Source organism: Prionailurus viverrinus, chromosome C1 (assembly GCF_022837055.1).
Source record: "Prionailurus viverrinus isolate Anna chromosome C1, UM_Priviv_1.0, whole genome shotgun sequence".
Classification (NCBI taxonomy): Eukaryota; Metazoa; Chordata; class Mammalia; order Carnivora; family Felidae; genus Prionailurus; species Prionailurus viverrinus.
In genome coordinates, this window is record NC_062568.1 from 16,285,085 (window position 1) to 16,303,409 (window position 18,325).

An 18,325-nucleotide genomic window follows, 5' to 3' on the forward strand; every position below is an offset into this window, starting at 1 on the left:
GAGAGAGAATCTCAAGCAGAATCCATGCTCAGCGTGGAGCCTGATGCAGGTCTCGGTCTCATAGCCTTGGCATCATGACCTGAGCAGAAATTAAGAGTCAGATGCTCAACTGACTGAGCCACCCAGGCACCCCGCCCCCCCCCCACCCGCACCCAACTAGGACTCCTTTGAAGGTGAAAGAGGAATTGTTAATAATTAATATTGGACCAACATGTTTTAACTGGTATTGCCCTGGGCAAACTGGAATGTGTCTAACCTTTGGGTTAGGGGATGGAGAGGTTGCTGTGGGATCGTGTAGCAGGAACACTTAATCTGGTCTGTGTGTAATGATGATGGAGAAGAGATTTCCAGGCGGAACTTACATTTAAACTGTTACTTCTGTGTCTGTCTCATCCAGTGGGTTTTCCCCTGTGGTTCCCTAATGACTGCCTGAACTTCTGTGGGGGGGGTGGGGGGTGGGGACAGGGGGTGGATAAATGCATCCTTGTTTTATTGCCAGGTGTAAGGAGGGAGTCAGCTACCAAACAGCTCAGCCAGGGTCTAAGAATACAGTCTAATTGGCCTTGACTGGCCTGATTAGCCCATGTGCCTGTCTCTGAACCAATCACTATGGACAAAGGGATGGAATATGATAACTGGCCCATCCGCATGGTGGGAGAATTCTGAGGTATATTAGGAAGGGGAAATGGGTTAATAATAAAGCAATACTTCTTTAGCACTTATTATGTCTTAGGCACTGTTCTAATAGCTGTACATGTATTATATTTTTAAGTCCTCTAAAAACTCTTTGAGCTGCACATGATTGTTATCCTCTTTTTACAGTGACGGAGACCGAGGCAGAGAGATTAAGGAACTTTCCCCAAATCCCACATCTGGTAAGTGAGTAAGCCAGGACTCCAACACAGGCAACTGGCTCTTAGCCATTACACTATACTGCCTGCACATCCTGTGCAGCAGAAATCATGTCTGAGCACAGTGGAGAGTGTGAAGGTGAATGGTGAGAAATGCTGCTCTGTGTTCATGGTTGGTTTGCTTTCCTGGGTCAGAAAAAAAACAACTGTAACCACTTAAAGGAAAACCCAGTTTTGTTGTGCGATAATTCATGTCACGTAGAATTCATTCATCTAAAATGTGTAGCTCAATGTTTTTTAGTATTCACAGAGTGGTACAACCAACACCTCAATCAATTTTACAACATTTTTATCCCCCAGAAGAAACCCCCTGGCCATGAGCAATCACTCCCTGTTTTCCTCTTTTCAGCTCTAGGCAACTACTAATCTACTTCCTGTCTCTAAAGAGTTACCTATTCCGGACATTTCATCCAAGTGGAATTGTGCCATATGTGGTCTTTTGTGACAACTTTCTTTCCCTTAGCATAATGTTTTCAAGGTTTACCCATGCTGTAGTATGTATCAGCACATCATTCCTTTTTATGACCTGAAGATCTACCATTACATGGATATACCATACTTTATTTATCCACACATCAGTTGATGGATCTTTGGATTATTTCCATTTTATGGGTATTATGAATAATGCTGCTATGAACACTTGTGTTTCTGTCATTCGGCTGAACATTTCTCTCAAGTATTCTAGCAATGGAATTGCTGAGTCATATGGTAGGTAAGAGGAACTGCCAGATTGTTTTCCATGGTGGTTATACCATTTTACATTCTCAACAGTAACGTATGAGGGTTCCAATTTCTCCACATCCCTACCAATATTTGTTTTCTGTTTTTTTTTTTTAAATTTCATATTATAATCATCCTCCTAGGTATGAAGGGGTATATCATTGTGGCTTTTATTTGTATTTTCCTGATGGCTAAGGATATTGAGAATCATTTTATGTGCTTATTGGCCATTCGTATATCTACTTTGGAGAATTGTCTATTGAGATAAGTTGCTAATTTTTAATGGGGTTAGTTGTCTTATTGCTATTGAGTGTAAATAGTTACCTGTCTTTTCTAGATACAAGTACCTCTTCAGATATATTATTTATAAATATTTTTTCTCATTTTTGGGTTGTGTTTCTCACTTTCTAAATGGTGTCCCTGTAAATATAGAAGTTGTTAACTTTGATGATTTTTAACTTTTCTCTTCTTTTGTGCTTTTGTTGTCAAACTAAGCAACCATTGCTAATTTTTTTTCAATTTTAAAAAAATGTTTTATTTATTTTTGAGAGAGAGAGAGAGAGATAGAGTGTGAGCAGGGGAAGGGCAGAGAGAGAGGGAGACAGAATATGAAGCAAGCTCTAGGCTTGAGCTGTCAGCACAGAGTCCGATACGGGGCTTGAACCCACGAACTGTGAGATCATGACCTGAGCCCAAACCAGAGGTTTAACCGACTGAGCCACTCAGGCGCCCCCAGAGGGATTATATTTTAGTTCCAGTTCTGCCACTTGCTAGCTTAGTGACAGAAGTTTCTGTGGGCTCTAGTGGTAGGCAGGATAATGTCCTTCTCCTTGTTCCCACCCAAATGTCAAGGTCCTAATCCCTGGAATAGATGATATGTTAAATTATGTAGAAAAGGAAATTTGCAGATGGAATTAAGGTTACAAACCTTAAAACAGGGAGATTATCCTGGATTATAGGGTTTTCTAAGGTGGAAGAGGAGGCCAGATGGTAGGTTAGCGATATCTGACTTTGGAAGAAGCAAGCAGGAGGCAAGCAACCATTGCTAATTGAAGGTGACAAAAATTTACAGCAATGTCTCCTTCAAGAGTTTCATAGTTTAAGTTCTTGTATTTAGGTTTTGGATCCATTTTAAGCTAAGTTTTGTATATGATGTGAGGTAGTAGTCCAACCTTATTCTTTTGCATGTGGGGATATCCAGTTTGTTGAAAAATTATTCTTTCCCCATTGAAATGTTTTGGAAGGGTGAAGAAATGTGAGTTCTCCTGCTTTGTTCTTTTTCAAAAAATTTTTTGGCTATTCTGGGTCCCTTGAATTTCCATTGGAATTTTTGGATCAGTTTGTCGATTTCTGCAAAGAATTTACTTATCATTTTGATATGAACTGTGGTGAATTTGTAGATCAATTTGGGGAGTATTGCCATCTTAACAATATTAAGTCCTCTAGTCCATGAACATGGGGTGTCTTTCGTTTTTTGTTTTTTGTTTTTAAGTTTATTTATTTATTTTGAGTGAGAGAGGGAGAGAGAGAGAGAGAGACAGGGAGCAAACAGGGGAGGGGCAGAGAAAGAGGGAGAAGAGAATCCCAAGCAGGCTCCATGCTGTCAGTGCAGAGTCTGACGTGGGGCTCGGTGTCACAAATTGTGAGATTATGACCTAAGCCAAAATCAAGAGCCAGATGCTCAACTGACTGAGCTACTCAGGTGCCCTGGGATGTCTGTTTATTTACTTCTTTTATTTACTTCTTTATTTTACTTCTTTCAACAATAGTTTGTAGTTTGCAGCATTTGGTTTCTTTTGTTAATAATTGTATTTTCTTTTGTTAAAGGGTTCCACTTCTTTTATTAAATGTAAGTATTATTTTTGATGGTATTACAAATGGGGTTATTTTTAATTTTATTTTCAGATTGTTCATTATAAATGTATAGAAATATAATTGACTTGCATAATAATTTTATATTCTGCAAACTTGCTGAACTCATTTATTACTTTTCCTTTTTTTAAGTAGATTACTTAGGATATTCTATATACAAGATCTTGTTATCTGCCAATAGATAGCTTTACTTTCCCTTTAAAATCCAGATGTCTTTGGGGGCACCTGGGTGGTCTCACAGCTCATGAGTTTGAGCCCTGTGTCTGGCTCTGTGCTGGTAACTCAGAGCCTGGAGCCTGCTTCAGATTTTGTGTCTCTGGCTCTCTCTTCCCCTCCCCGACTCGTGCTCTCTTGCTCTCTCTCTCTCTCTTCCTCCCCCTTCAAAAATAAATTTCAAAGATAAAAAAAATGTAAAAATACATCAAATCTAGATGTGTTTTATTTCATTTTCTTACCTAAGTCCAGTGCAGTGTTGAACAGGAGTAGCAACAAGAGACATTCTTATCTTGTTCCTGATTTTAGGGGAAAAACATTCAATCTTTCACCATTAAGTATGAAGTTCGCTATGGATTTTATATAAACACTGTTTACTAGATTGAGGACATTTCCTTCATTTTCAGTTTGTTTAGTGTTTTTTATCATCAAGGGATATTATATTTTGTCAAATACTTTTTCTGTATTTATTGAGATAATCACATAGCGTTAGTCCTGTTGACTAGTGCCTATAATATCTGTTGACTAACACATCAATAGGATCCTGTGTATTACATTAATTGATTTTCAAAATGTAAGCCAACTTTGCATTCCTAGGATAAATTTCAGTTGGGCGTGGTGTACAACCCTTTTGCATGTTGCTGGATTTGACTGGGTAGTACTTTCATGAGAACTTGGTATCCATATTCACAAGAAACAATGGTCTGTAGTTTTCTTTCCTGGTGATGTCTTTTTGGGTTTGGTATCAGAATAATTCTGTTCTTATAGAATGAATTAGGATGTGTTCTGCTCTTCCACTTTTTGGAAAAGTTTTTTTCAAAAACACTATTAATCCTTATTTAAATTTTGGTAGAATTTCCAGCGATGTCTTTTGGACCTAGTAATTCCATCTCTTTACTTCTTATAGATCTATCTGTTCAGATTATATTTCTTCTTGGGTTGGTTTTGGTAGCCTTTATAGGAATTTGCTCATTTCATTTAAACTATAATTTGTTGGCATGTAGTTATTCATAATATTCCCTATAATCTTGATTATTTTTGTAAGATCAATAGAAAGGTCCTATTTCAGTCTTAATTTTGGAAATTTGAGTTTTCTCTCTTTTTTGTTTGGTTAATCAAGCTGAATACTTTTTTAAAATTTTTCTTCTCGAAGAATCTACTTTTGGTTTTATTGATTTTCTCCATTATTTTTCTATTCTCTATTTCATTAGTTTCTGCTCTAATTCTTTCTATTTTCTTCTTCCTGCTTACTCTTAGTTTAGTTTGCTCTTCTTTTTCCAGGGTCTTAAGGAGGAATTGTTTTCTTCATTATTGAAAGTAGAGAAGTCAACTCTCCAAATAGTATTGTAGAACTGTCAATTTCTCCCTTCGATTCTGTCCATTGTTTTTTTTTTTTTTTTCATGTATTTTTAGAGTTTCTGTTGTTAGGTGTATATATGTTTATAATTGTTCTATCTTCTTGAGAGATTGGACAATTTTATCTGATATTAGTATGCCACCCCAGCTTTCTTATGGTTGCTATTTGGATGATATAAAAATTTCTGCCATTTATGTTCAGTCTATTTGTATCATTTAATCTAAAAGATGTCTTCTATAGACAGCATATAGTTGGATTTTTTAAAAAATATCCAATTTGACAAACTCTGCCTTTTGATTTGTCCATTTAGCCATTCATATTGAGGAGGAGGAGGAGGAGGAGGAGGAGGAGAACGACAATGATTATTGGATTTATGTCTACTACATTGCTTTTGACTTTCTGAGTTCTCTGTTAAGCTGTCTTCCTCTTCCTCATGTGATATCACACTAAGTTGGTAGGCTTCACCAACTGCCAGCTGATTTCTCTCTCTCTCTTTTTTTTTACTTTAAATTTTTATTTAATTCCAGTTAGTTAACATACAGTATTATATTAGTTTCAGGTGTACAATACAGTAATTTAACAACTTCTCTATTTTTTTGACAATGCCTGTTATATAACTTGTTCCATAGTCTTATCCAATTAAATTCAGGTAGAAGTAGTTTTTGAGGCCAGTCTTGGAAGTTTGTTCTGACCTCTGGATTGCTTATTCTGGCTATCTATTTCCCTGTTGTTGTTTTTTTTTTGTTTATTTGTTTGTTTTGTTTTTTTCTGATTAACTATCTTGCCTATGGTTTAGACTTTTCTTTCTTTTTTTTGTTTTTTTTTTAAATAGGATCTCCTTTTAATTATTTGCCACAAAAATTCCCATTGTTTTTGAGAGAGCCTTTAGGCTTGAGCTTCCCCACACTTGTTTACAATAAAGTCATTTCTTTTGGGGAAAGCTTTGGAGCCTATAGTTCTTACAGATTGCCTCTCCCCTGAGCAAACTCTCAGAGCTACTGCTTTGGGTGCTGTCAGGGGGTGGAAACCTCTGATCTTGGCTTGCTTCTGACGTGAAACTTTGGAGTGCGCTTGAGGGGATAATTGTGTCCCTCATATTTTTGGCCTGCCGCTTCTGGAGTAGAGCTTCTGCCCTGTCATTGGGGGCTAAGTGGGCAATGGGAAACACCCACTTCTCAGCCACATTCACCAGGAATTTAGCCTTTCCAACTTGAAGTTGGAGGGGATGAAAAATGGTGCCCTGTCCCCTCCAGTGAGATACTATAGTCCTTAAGTAAGAGGTAGGGAGAGAAGGGGCCTCGCCTTTTGGGCAGACCCATTTTTTTTTTTTAATGTCCATTAATTTTTGAGAGACAGAGAGTGAGTCGGGGAGGGGCAATCAGAGAGGGAGACACAGAATCCGAAGCAGGCTCCAGGCTCCGAGCTGTCAGCACAGAGCTCAGCACAGGGCTCAAACTCATGGACGATGAGATCACGACAGGAGCTAAAGTCGGACGCTTAACCGACCAAGCCACCCAGGCACCCCTGGACCTGTTCTGAGTGGAGCTTCCTCAAGCTGAGCTAGAAGGGAGAGGAAGCTAGCAGATGATGGTTCAAGTGCCACAGACTTGCTGTTCTTAACAAGATTTAGTAGCTTTTCTTGAATAAGTGTTTCTTCATTTTCTATATTCCCTTAGGACAATTTCTAGAGACTTTAAATAAAAAAAAAAACTTTCATCAGTTATAATTGTTTCGCTGGGGAACAGGTCCTCAGGGCTCCTTGTGTGGCTCTTCTGAAAGTGGAACCTAGAACCACTTGTTTTTAATGTAGTCTAAAAGTACCCTTAAACGTGAAGTAAATATTTTAGATTGTAGCTATGCTTTGGAAATTGAGATACGTATAAAATACTGACAGTGAATGAAGAGGTATGTGTGCAGTGGTAAAGGTCCCAGTAGCAAAGAGATGGCCCACACAAAAGATTATCTAAAGAGGATGCTTTAAAAAATGTGTGGGTTAGGTTAAGTCAACCACAAAGGGATGGTGACAAGGACTGGTGCCAGCAGGAAGTAGTGACATTCCTTTCATGATCTGAAGGAGGTTAAGGTGAAGTTCCCAGAAAGTGATCTGGAGTTCTCTGGAGAGATGTCCTACCAGACAGGATCAGTGGCCGTATGTCAAAGATTGCAGTCACTGAGCATCTGTGCCTGGGAGGAGGGAGGAAGGAGGCGGAGTGAGAAGAATTCACTTCCAGAAGTGCTCCCTCCTCTTACCCTCTGATCTCCTGCCAGTGCCTTTCATTGGCCAGACCTAATGAAAACCAGAGGGCAAATGAGCGGGAATGCTGTGATCCACAGAGTGCAACCTCTCAGGGAACAGAATAGGACAGACTGGGGAGTGAGTCCAAAGACACTAACAAGGAACACCCAGCCCAGTGGGCTTCCCTGCTCAGGAATGGCCATGCTGTGATCTTCAGTGTTCTGATGACTAAATCCTGTCATAGAACAATGGAAAGAAGGCACTGACTGAATGACAATGATCTGCTTATATTCTCACATCTCCCAACATGTGTCCTCACCAGAGTCCACAATGCTCACCCTTAATTTCTTCAGAAATCACATGTTCAGTGCATTAAGAAAATCAAAGGCAACAACTTCCAGTGGCATTTTAAGCCAAGGAAGTAGATACCAAGATGGCAGCAGGGTTTGCAGAGCTATGGGGAGCTGTCATGGGGGAAACTTTCCGTTCACGTGTAGAATGAATAGAGGAAAGCTGCCTTTGTTTTGTGGATCATATCCACGGCCAAATGTGTGGTCTAACAACTGTGTGCACTTAAAAGGCAGAGAAAAGTGGAATAGCATTCTGCAGTAAATCACACAATACCCTACCACTGGTGATCCTCAGATGCCTGAGAAACAGACCATAAAATAAGCTGGAATAAATAACTCAGGCTGGTTTGTATAAACTGGTGAATAGGCCAATCATTACCTTTTAGTTCTTTCTTCCATGAACTTGGAGAGCATCCCCTTGGCTTCAGAAAGGGATGAGGAATAACAACATCATCAGATTAGTGTGGGTTTGTGCAGGCATTTGCTAGAGTTCTGCCACAAATTACCTGGAGGCTCAAACCTCCGACTTCCCCTTCTTACTCTTCCAGCTTTTTTTTTTTCCTTAACTTATTTTTTCTCTTTAATCTCCCTCAGGCTTTCTTCTACTCTCTGCTTTTAACACTTCCAGGAGGATGCTGTTAGCCCTTTTCTTGTTCCAATGACCCATAAAACCTTATCCTGATGTCTGGTGGCACTTCCCTGGCACCTGCACATTCACCAACAGTGCCTTTCACCTGGTGCAGGAGGGCGCCCTCTTGGCAAATGAACCCCCACTTGCCCTTTTATGGTTCAGAGTGGAGCTACTGTGTCTCTCCCATGTGTCCAGCTTCACTCCTCTTGAATGTTTTTTATGCTGAAAGCAGTTTTAAGTAAGGCACATCTTTTCTTTTTCCAGAGAGTAGAGGGGAAGAGAAGAGAAGGAGAAAGGACTAAGTGCATCTGCAATAAAGGCTCTGGAGTCTTTGGGCCTCAGACAACAGATCATATTTTAATACCTGTGGCTGAAACCAAACTATGAAACTTGGAGAAGATTGTAAGTGTTTTGTTTTATGGCACACAAATAACACAGCCTGTTGTGGAAAACATTATTCTGACACTTGTTGAAATGGAAAGGGAGACTCTTCAGGACTGTTGCCGTAGATGTCAAGACTATTGCAATAGAAGAGAGTGATTGGGCTCAACCTGAAATGCACCAAAAATGCTGGGGATTTATAGCCAATGAGCAGAGTGGGTGAGGGGATGTGTCATTGGGTGGAAAGTTACTAAGAGGAGAGGTCCAGGGTAGGGGGTTATTGCTGAAAGCAGGTCAGGGTGATCAGATGTCAATGTTGTGTGTGGGGGGGTGCGGGGGGTGTGCGGTGAGGAATTTGTTCAGATAAATAAACTTAGAGTCTTGCTAAGACTGGACTTAGTAGCCTAAAGATAAGTCCTGAGGACGAGACCTAGCTGAAAAGAGGGCTCAGAGGTGTCTGTCTGAAGGAGAAGGTCTTTGTCACTATCAACTAGTGTTCACTTGCTAAGCTTATGGTGGGTTTGCAGCCCTGCCCTTGTGTCAGGGACCTTGTGACTGCACGGACCCAATACACAAGTGTGAACAGTCTTCATTAAAATAAAGTGAATATTGGGGAAGAAAACACCATCTTCTATTGATAAGACAAGCCAATTTGTAACAACTTCTAGCGTCAACCAGGTCTATCCACTACTTATCCTCCTTGCTTTGCTGGAAGTAAGTGCAGAATTACATTATAAGATGTGGGATTCTGATGTGCATATGGTGTGATGTCAAAACAACATTGGAAATAAGGTTCTAAGGGATGTGGTAGAATCTTCATAGCTGCATCCTAGGGAACGCAGAAAGCAGGCTGAAGGTTTTCTTGTAAACACAAACTCTATGGTATGATGTGACTTAGGCTTCTTACATGTGCTTTGGAGTTGAGCCAAACTGCCGTTGACATGAAGTGGGAGAGCATCCATTCTGAACTCATTTGCCGCTCAGTCAACACCCAAGTCACAACCTCCTCCAAGTCAGAGATGTCTTGTCTTTCAGCAAAAAGAGATGAGAATATACGTGCATGTTTGTAAACTGGTCCTTGTCAGTCACATTTCTGAAGTCAAAATGCACACGAGCAGTGATTTCGATGGCAAGCCTTGTATTGATAAAGCAATTTTCATTTGAGCATCTGGCTTTTTAGGCAAAATGGATATATTTATAGAAAAAGAAAGGAAGAAAAGGAGAGAAATTACACATTCATTTCAACAAACCTGGCTTAATGTTGTTGCAAAAAGAAACACCAACTCTATTACAATTACATTGGTGTGATGAAAATATTCATTCTAACGCATTAGAAAAATTAATTCTAACTCTACTTAGAGCTTTTGGAGAGTACTCTATGTGTTTATTGATTAGTGTCATCAAAATTAGAAGGAATCATACATATCATTTAGTTCACCTCCCTCATTTTTAAATGAACAAACCCACAGTCAAGAAAGTGATTCTAAAAGAGTTTTGAGAAGTACCAGGCATTTGGGTGTTTTTCTTCTCATGCTCTGTAAATTCCTTTTTTTTTTTTTTTTAATTTTTTAATGTTTATTTTTCAGAGAGAAAGAGACAGAGCGTGACTGGTGGAGGGGCAAAGAGAGAGGGAGACACAGAATCTGAGGCAGGCTCCAGGCTCTGAACTGTCAGCACAGAGCCTGATGTGGGGCTTGAACTCACGGACTGTGAGATCATGACCTGACCCGAAGTCGGACGCCATCCAGGCGTCCCCATGCTCTGTAAATTCTGATGCTAGTATTGATAGTCAATGAAGCTTTGTATTTTATTGCTACTAACAGAGCTGAGAAGAGTTTTCTGTCAAGGAAAAATGCCTATTTTGGCACAAAAAGACCAACAATAGTACAGCAAAGGATGGATCCAGGACATTTCACCAAGAACCATTTCACATCACATTTCATTTTTGGTTATAATATTTAAATCTCTTGATTTTAATTAAACATTTGAATTTAATTATAAAAATAGCTCTTCGCTGCATAAGAAAGGGAGGTACTAAACCATCTAATTTCACCTCAGATTAGGTCTCAGGGCACATTAACAAGTAAATCATTTTTCTTTGGAGGTGAACACCCATAGGATGTGGCGAAAAGCACAGGGGTTAGTGATTGTGGGGGCGTGACATTCTGGTCATCATTTTTTATTTTAAGGAATGGTTTATGATACTCTTTTTAAAAAAAATTTTTTTTAATGTTTATTCATTTTTGAGAGAAAGAGACAGAGCAAGAGTGGAGGAATGCAGAGAGAGAGGGAGACATAGACTTGTAAGCAGGCTGCAGGCAGCTGTCAGCACAAAGCCCAATGCGGGGCTCAATCTCACGAACCATGAGTCAGAGTTGGACGCCCAGCTGACTGAGTCACCCAGGTGCCCCATGGTTTATGATATTCTTTTGGGACTTCTTTCGGGAGTGAGCGTAAAACCCCAACTCACAAGGGGAGTCTATTTAGTATTGATCCCCATCAACAGGCTGGAGGAGAGATTTATCTAAGAATTGCTTTAGACTCACAGTCTAAAAGAACACAGTTGTGGTCCCACCCCTAATTCTTCTCTGAATGTAAACTTAACCCGAAGCAGGGGACCAGCAGATGTGAAAAGCACCAAAGAAAACAGGAAGTCTTGAGAGATGCCGGGAGCTGATAGCACATATTTGTCTTTCAGGAGAGTTTGGGGTAAATAAAAAGCCCTTGGCTTCTCTGGTCTGCCTAGTGCTGCTGCTTGGGGAGAGGGTAAATCGGCACAGTGCTGAGTGTTGCTCAGAAATGATCCCAAAGTCAACCAGACCCTCGACTGCTCTGGGGTTATCACACTTTTCTCTGAGAACTTCTTACTGGGTCTGTGATGCACTTCATCTGACAGTGAGCCAGAAAGCAAAATCCCATTCCTAAGGGGTTCAGTGACTCCCTGACGGGGGTGGAAACAAGGGATGGGCAGAATAAGAATGACTCCATGTGGCTTCTTGCTGGCTCCAAGAAGGGGGGTAAATTGCTCATGCCCTTTCAGCATCAGCTTCCTCATTCGTAATAAAAGTTGTATTACCTTATAGGATTGTGGTGAAGATTTACTCAGCTTCTGCGTGTAAAGTGGTCAGTGAAGCAGTGCCTGGGGCTTTGCTCGACCAGTGTCTTTCCTGAGTTCTCAACATTGGAATTGCTAGACCGCCTGACTTGCATTCACTTATTCATTCAACACACTTGTGGATCATGTCTTCCCCATTCAAAGCTCTCTGATAGTATATAAAACTTTGAATTGCCTAGAAGGAAATCAAGAGAAAACAAATCATTCATGGCTTCTGTTGGCATGTGGGCTGCTTTCAAATGTAGAAATATTTCCATGAAAAGTTAAATGACTCCCTTTCTGACACTGAAGACACACAATTATGGTGCAAATGTTTCAAATCTGTAGTGAGAACTTTATTTGGAAGACGACTAAATGTCTCACTGTGCTTTTGCATCCCTCCAAATCAGAAAAACAACCAACAAAAGACTAAAAACAAAACAACACAACCAGGCTGAACCATCTTGACGAGGGAGCTCCGCTCCCAGCACCACACCCTACAAAGAAGAAGTTTTAAATCCATCTGCTGTAGGACGTTAGGCAAAGGCATAGCTGTGCAAATTCAAAACAGCAGGTTTTAACTAAGGAACTTTCTTCCTGGAAATGTGTATATTTAAGCTGCTTGGTAGAGCTGCTCCTAGCCCCAGGGCAGCTCAGGAAAGCTCTCTGAAGTCAGGGAGATGCACTTAACTTTCCCCCAGGGGTATATGAGACTCAGCTTGTACTTTTCAAACATCAGGCTGGGCCTGAGTCATTCTAGAGCAGGAGGTAACTGCTCAGTTCTCTTCTGACTGAATGGGAGGAGGGGGAGGGGTGGTGGCTCTTGAGGATCCTGTGAAATGGACAGATATGAGTTCAAATCCTGACAGTGCTTTCTAACAGAGTGACCTGGGGCAATTTCTTCGTCTGTAAAGGATGGTGACACCCACCTTATGAGATGTCTGTGTGAATGAGACGAGGCACCATATGCAAATCATCATATGTAAAATAGGTGTTCAACATGTATTTTGGGGGGAGGTGGGTTGGGAAGCACACAAAAGCCCAGATGTTGCATAACATAAAGGAAGCCACGCAGTGTAAATCTAACCCACATATCATTTGTCTTTGTGTGGGCATCGAGTGTCCAGGCATGATGCAGTCCAGACTCCCTGGTTACCTTTCAATGGAGTTCAACTTTCCAGTGAGCATAGACTTCAGAACTGTATTTTTGGTATAGCGTTCAGTCTTGGGAACAAAGAGAATTAAGGACAACAAGGAGGACTCTCTTCACCATTGCACTTTTGCATTCTAAGAACTGCTTGAAGCTTGAGAACTTCCAAGGGTCTTAGATTAAGGTTCTAATACTCTTTTGCTGCAAAACAAAATAAAACCCAGGGATCCCTAAAGAAGGGCCGGGCCCAACCACTATTCAAACTGCTATTGGCCTGAATATCAATCCCTGATGGCTTCTGGATTCAGGTTCTGTGACCTCTGGTAAGCTGTCTAAAGAACCTTTGGATTCCTGAAAGATTAAGATTAAGGACTACCCATTTCTTACTCCCAGATACCACCTCTGTACCTTGCCAGAAACCTGAGCTAAAAAACTAGGACCAGGTTGGAGCAGTGGGGAGTGGCTGTTGAGTGTGGCCCTACATTACTAGATGGATTAATTTCCTTAACAGGCTTCTGGAATCTCAAAAAGATTCCATTCTTTACCTCACCCCAGATGCGACTGCCTTAAAGACAGACTCACATTTCTACTAACTGCAACTCTGGGCTAATCTCTTTTTAAACAAGAGAGAGGTGTGGTTCCAGGGGTTGGCTTTCTATGAAATCACATCTCTCTGAACTAAATTTCCTTCATGGGCAAACCGACTGAGGTGTTTGGGGTTCTCAACTCTATTGTCCTTCAATATCACCTAGAGGTGCTTTTTAAATACCTAGGTTTGGATTCCCGAGATCCACTCCAGACTTATTTAATCTAACTCTCTGAGGGTAGAGCTCACCTTACCCAAGGGGCGATGATGTACATTCAAGCAGAGAACCACAGGGTTGTGTGAACTCCAAGTCCAGGATTTCTTAGAGATCCCAACACTGGATTAGGAGAAAGAGAAAGCTACTTTACAGCACACACAAAAAATCTCATTTTAGTGTTGGAGTGTGGGTTTGAGGAAATTTACCTCAGAAATTTACCTTCAGAAACCTTCAGATAGCTGAGAAGAAAGCAATATTGTCAGGGATAAGAGCAGAGAGTCTCAACATAAAGTACTGTCAGCAAGACCCTCTAAGAGCTGCGGAGGGGGGGGGGGAGATGTTTCTGAGTGAGCAAATTCCAACCTTGCCTTTATCTCATTTATTACTCTCATTCTCTTTCATCCCTGCCCTAAAGAAGGAGATAGACACACAAACATGTGCGTGTGCTCAAAAGTACTCTAGCACATTGGAGGGGACACACCAGTAGCTTCCAGCCACTGGCCTGTGGGTATCAGTCATGCTGGGGGATCACCACCCTCTCTGTGGCCAGTTGCTGGGCAGTCTCTACCTTTGTTCTACTCCTACATTTAATCAAGCTTCCAGGTGCCTTCCAGCCCAAGAAAGCTTTTAGATCTTGGCTCAGGATCAACGACTGGGACTGATAGTCAAGATCTTGGCTTCATTCATTTATTCAACACACATTTATTAAATGAGTGACTTTGCCATTGGCAGAGCAGTTACCATTGGGAGATCCTACTAGAGCCATGACTGATAAAATCTGAGAGAGTGCATAGGCAACACAAGTATATAAAAAGAAAAAAAAGTCACCTAGAATTAATACTTTAAAAATAGCAAATTAATTTTAATCCTAAATGGGCACCAAAAGGATTCTGATGGATGCATAATTTATGCAAATCTATGCAAATTCAAGTGCCAATTACACAGAAGAGGATTGGGTGGCATTTGTAAAGACCAGTCATGCTCTAAGCTGTCACCTGCCAGCTTGCTTCTCTTTGGAGTCAGATTCAGACCAGATGGCAGGAATTAGAAATGAAGAAATCTCCTTCCTTGAACTTTCACCTTAAAATCTAATATAAGCATCTGTGAGCTTTGAAGTGGTGGGATTGTTTTGGTTAGCATTCAAGACCTCTTTTAGGGATTGCAGCAGGACGTTGATTCTGGAAACAATAATACCTCCCCATGCAAACCTGAAGTAATGTCTGCAAGATACTAGAATAGGACAGGTTTATGTATTGCTAGAAAAGCAGCAAAGCAGAATGCCTCACAAAATAATAGATTCCATTTCTCCCGAGGGGATAAATTACAAATGTGTAATGGTAGACGCACACACACTTACCATCACCTGAAAATGAAGCTGGTACAGTTTCTTCAGTGAACCCCAGTTCTGCCCCATTCAGGGCCAGCAGTTTGATCACATGCAAAGTTGACTGTAGCTCCTTCCTCGGTAAGAGTGTTCCCTCTAGACTACTGAGTCAGCATCATTATCCAAATAAACATCTGCTATATTCTGTTGTTAGTAATGATAATGACTAGCTGGGGTCACTAAGGATGGGCTTACCACATACCATCCAAATGGAAAATTTGAGAAAATTGGAAGCTTTAGAAAAACTGCAATTGTGTTTCTCTGTTTACTTTCAAAAACAAGACTCTGCCTTATATTGAGGTCATTCTGTTTTGTTAGAATGCTCATGACTCCAACCCTAGGATTTATAGAGCCCAGGATATTACAAAGCATTGTTGGGTAGAGGAGGGGGTTTAGGAGCCTGAGCTGAGGACTTTGAAAGTCTTTCAAGGGCCCACAATGAGTTCATGGAATGCCAAGATCCCTGCTGATAGCCTTTGGGCTGGTAAGCTATATTAAGATGGAGCAGCTTCTACTGGAGATCTGGGAAGGAGAGGATCCCCTCTGGATCAGTGCTGGAGGTCTCCCAGATGCAGGATGCCTATTGTGCTGCATGCTGGGAGGGAAGACTGCCGGGATGGTCCACGGGCTCAGGGCTACGCCTTACTGTGGATCTGGCACAACCTGAAAACTGGCCCTCACTAAATCAATGTGGGAAATATCCCCCCCAGCAGGATCCTGTGCTGTGATGTGTGAGCACACGCTGACATGTCCTTAGGGATAATGAATCGAAGTATCTGACGGGAAGCAGAAGCTTCTCTGAGAAAAATTTCTACATTTTCTATTGCTGTGACTACCGAGCTCAAAGCATTCGGTATATCCCCGAGGCAAATGGCATATATTGGAGCTTCATTAAACTCCAGAGCAACTTCTAAAGTGGGTCCTCTCAGGCTCAGAATCCAGTGCTGGGAGATGGACCCGGGGGTAACTTTTCTCTGAAAGATGGGCTAATTCACTTTCCTGAACTTCACTCCCACATAAAAGGAGCATGTGTTGCAAGAAGCAATGTGCTTAGCCCCACAAGTCAAATAGATGCTGTAGCAAACTTTGATTGGTGAGCTCAGGAAGCAGTTCTTAGAGTAGACTAGGTATCTGTGGGGTTCTCTAGTCCTGTTTCCTTATCTGGACAGCAGGACAGAGACGGGTCCCACTGTAGGGAGACATAGGTACCCATTGTCTTTGAGCATTTCCTCAAGTTTGTATCTGGGGGACTTTTGACCATTGACTTTCCTTCATTCTTTCAGAATCCCTCATGCCTCTTCCAGGCTTTGTTTTCTATGGGTATAATCTCTGGAAGAAACAAATGTCTTCATTTCCTACACCGTTGGGGGTTGACCCTCAATGGGAATAAGACTGTAAATCACCTATTCCAGTTGTCTGGCTGAGGACCATAAAGTGCTTTGCAATCATTAAGTGTTCCACCATTTTTCTGAGGATAATGCATTTTTCATGTCAGTTTTACATACAAAATTTATGTCAACTAGTTACAAATATGCTTTACTCTGAAATTCTCTGAGGCTTAGCTGGAGCTAATGAAAACTCAGCAATAATAATGAAAGACACAAACATCTCCGCATAGCTTTCTTAATTCTATATCCATGTTACTCCAAATCCAGATCTATTAATACCATTCTGAGTGTATCTGTGGGAGAGGTAGCACATTGGTTAGAAATGCTTTGCCTGCAAGTAACATAAAAATCTAAAAATGGCTTAAACAAATAGGAGTGGGGCACCTGGGTGGCTCAGTTGGTTAAGCGTCTGACTCTTGGTTTCAGCTCAGGTCATGATCTTACTGTTTGTGGGACTGAGCCCCATGTAGAGCCCTATGCTGACAGTGTGGGGCCTGCTTGTGATCCTCTCTCTCCCTCTCTCTCTGCCCTGCCTCCACTTGCTCTCTCTCTCTCTCTCTCAAAATAAATAAGTAAACTTTAGAAAGTAGTTTGTTTATCAGCTAGGCTATATATATCTTGTTAGCTCAAGACATCCAGAGCTTTCCCTTCTCCTGGCTTTTCCCTCCTGGTTGCAAGATGGCTGGTGCCGCTCCAGACATCAGGTCCTCTATTCAAAAGAGAAAGTTGATGAGGGTAACTTTAAAATATAGTTCAAATTCCTTGACACATGTCTTATTGAGAAGGGGGTCTATGTTCCTTCTCCTTGACTCTGAGTGGCATTGTGACTGATTCAAACAACAGAGCCTTGTAGAAGTGACATTTTTTTTTTACTTTTGAGGCTAGATTATAAAATGCCATTCAGCTTCTGTCTAGTTCTCTTAGGACACTTACTCTCTGGATGCCCCTCTTGGGACTCTTCCTCTTGGGATTCTCTCTTTCAAAACCCTGATGCCATGCTGTGAGAAGCCAAAGCTATATGGAAAGCTCTGTGTAGGACTTTGGTCAACAGTCCCAACAGAGCCCAATCTTTGAGCCATCATAGCTCAGGATACAGAGATGGACGTGCAGAAGCCTTCAAATGATTCTAGCCTCAGGCCCTTTAAAACATCCCCAGATAAGGACCCAGACTTCATGAAAGAAAGATAAGCTATCCACACTATGCTCTGTACAAATTTTTGACTCACAGAATTCACTTATGAGCACAATAAAGTGGCTGTTGTTTTCTACCACTAAGTTTGGGGTGGTTTATTAGGCAGCCGTGGATGTCCAAAACAAGGAGAAAGGGCAGTGCCGAATACATCTGTCCCTGACTAAGTAAATAAAAACTTTCCCAGAAGGCCCTCAGCAGACTCCATGCATATCTTAATAACCATGACATGGACCCCCATCTGCAAGGGAAGTTGCAAAAGTAAGAAACACTTGATTAGAGGTGATCTGTTTTGGGAGAAGTTATGCCAAACAAAACAGAAGTGCTATTAGCAAGGAGGAGAGGGAGAATGGATATTGGATAAATAAATAACAGTATGCCATAGTAACACAGGAAAAAATATGTATTTTTAAAAAATGTTCATTTATTTATTTTGAGAGAGAGAGGGAGGGAGAGTGCAAGTGGAGGAGGGGCAGAGAGAGAGAGAAAGATGGAGAGAGAGAATCCCAAGCAGCCTCCGTGCTGTCAGCACCATGGAGTCCAACTCAGGACTTGATCCCATGAACCGTGAGATCATGACCTGAGCGGAAATCGAGAGTCGGATGCTTAACCAACTGAATCACCCAGGCATCCTGGAAAATTATGT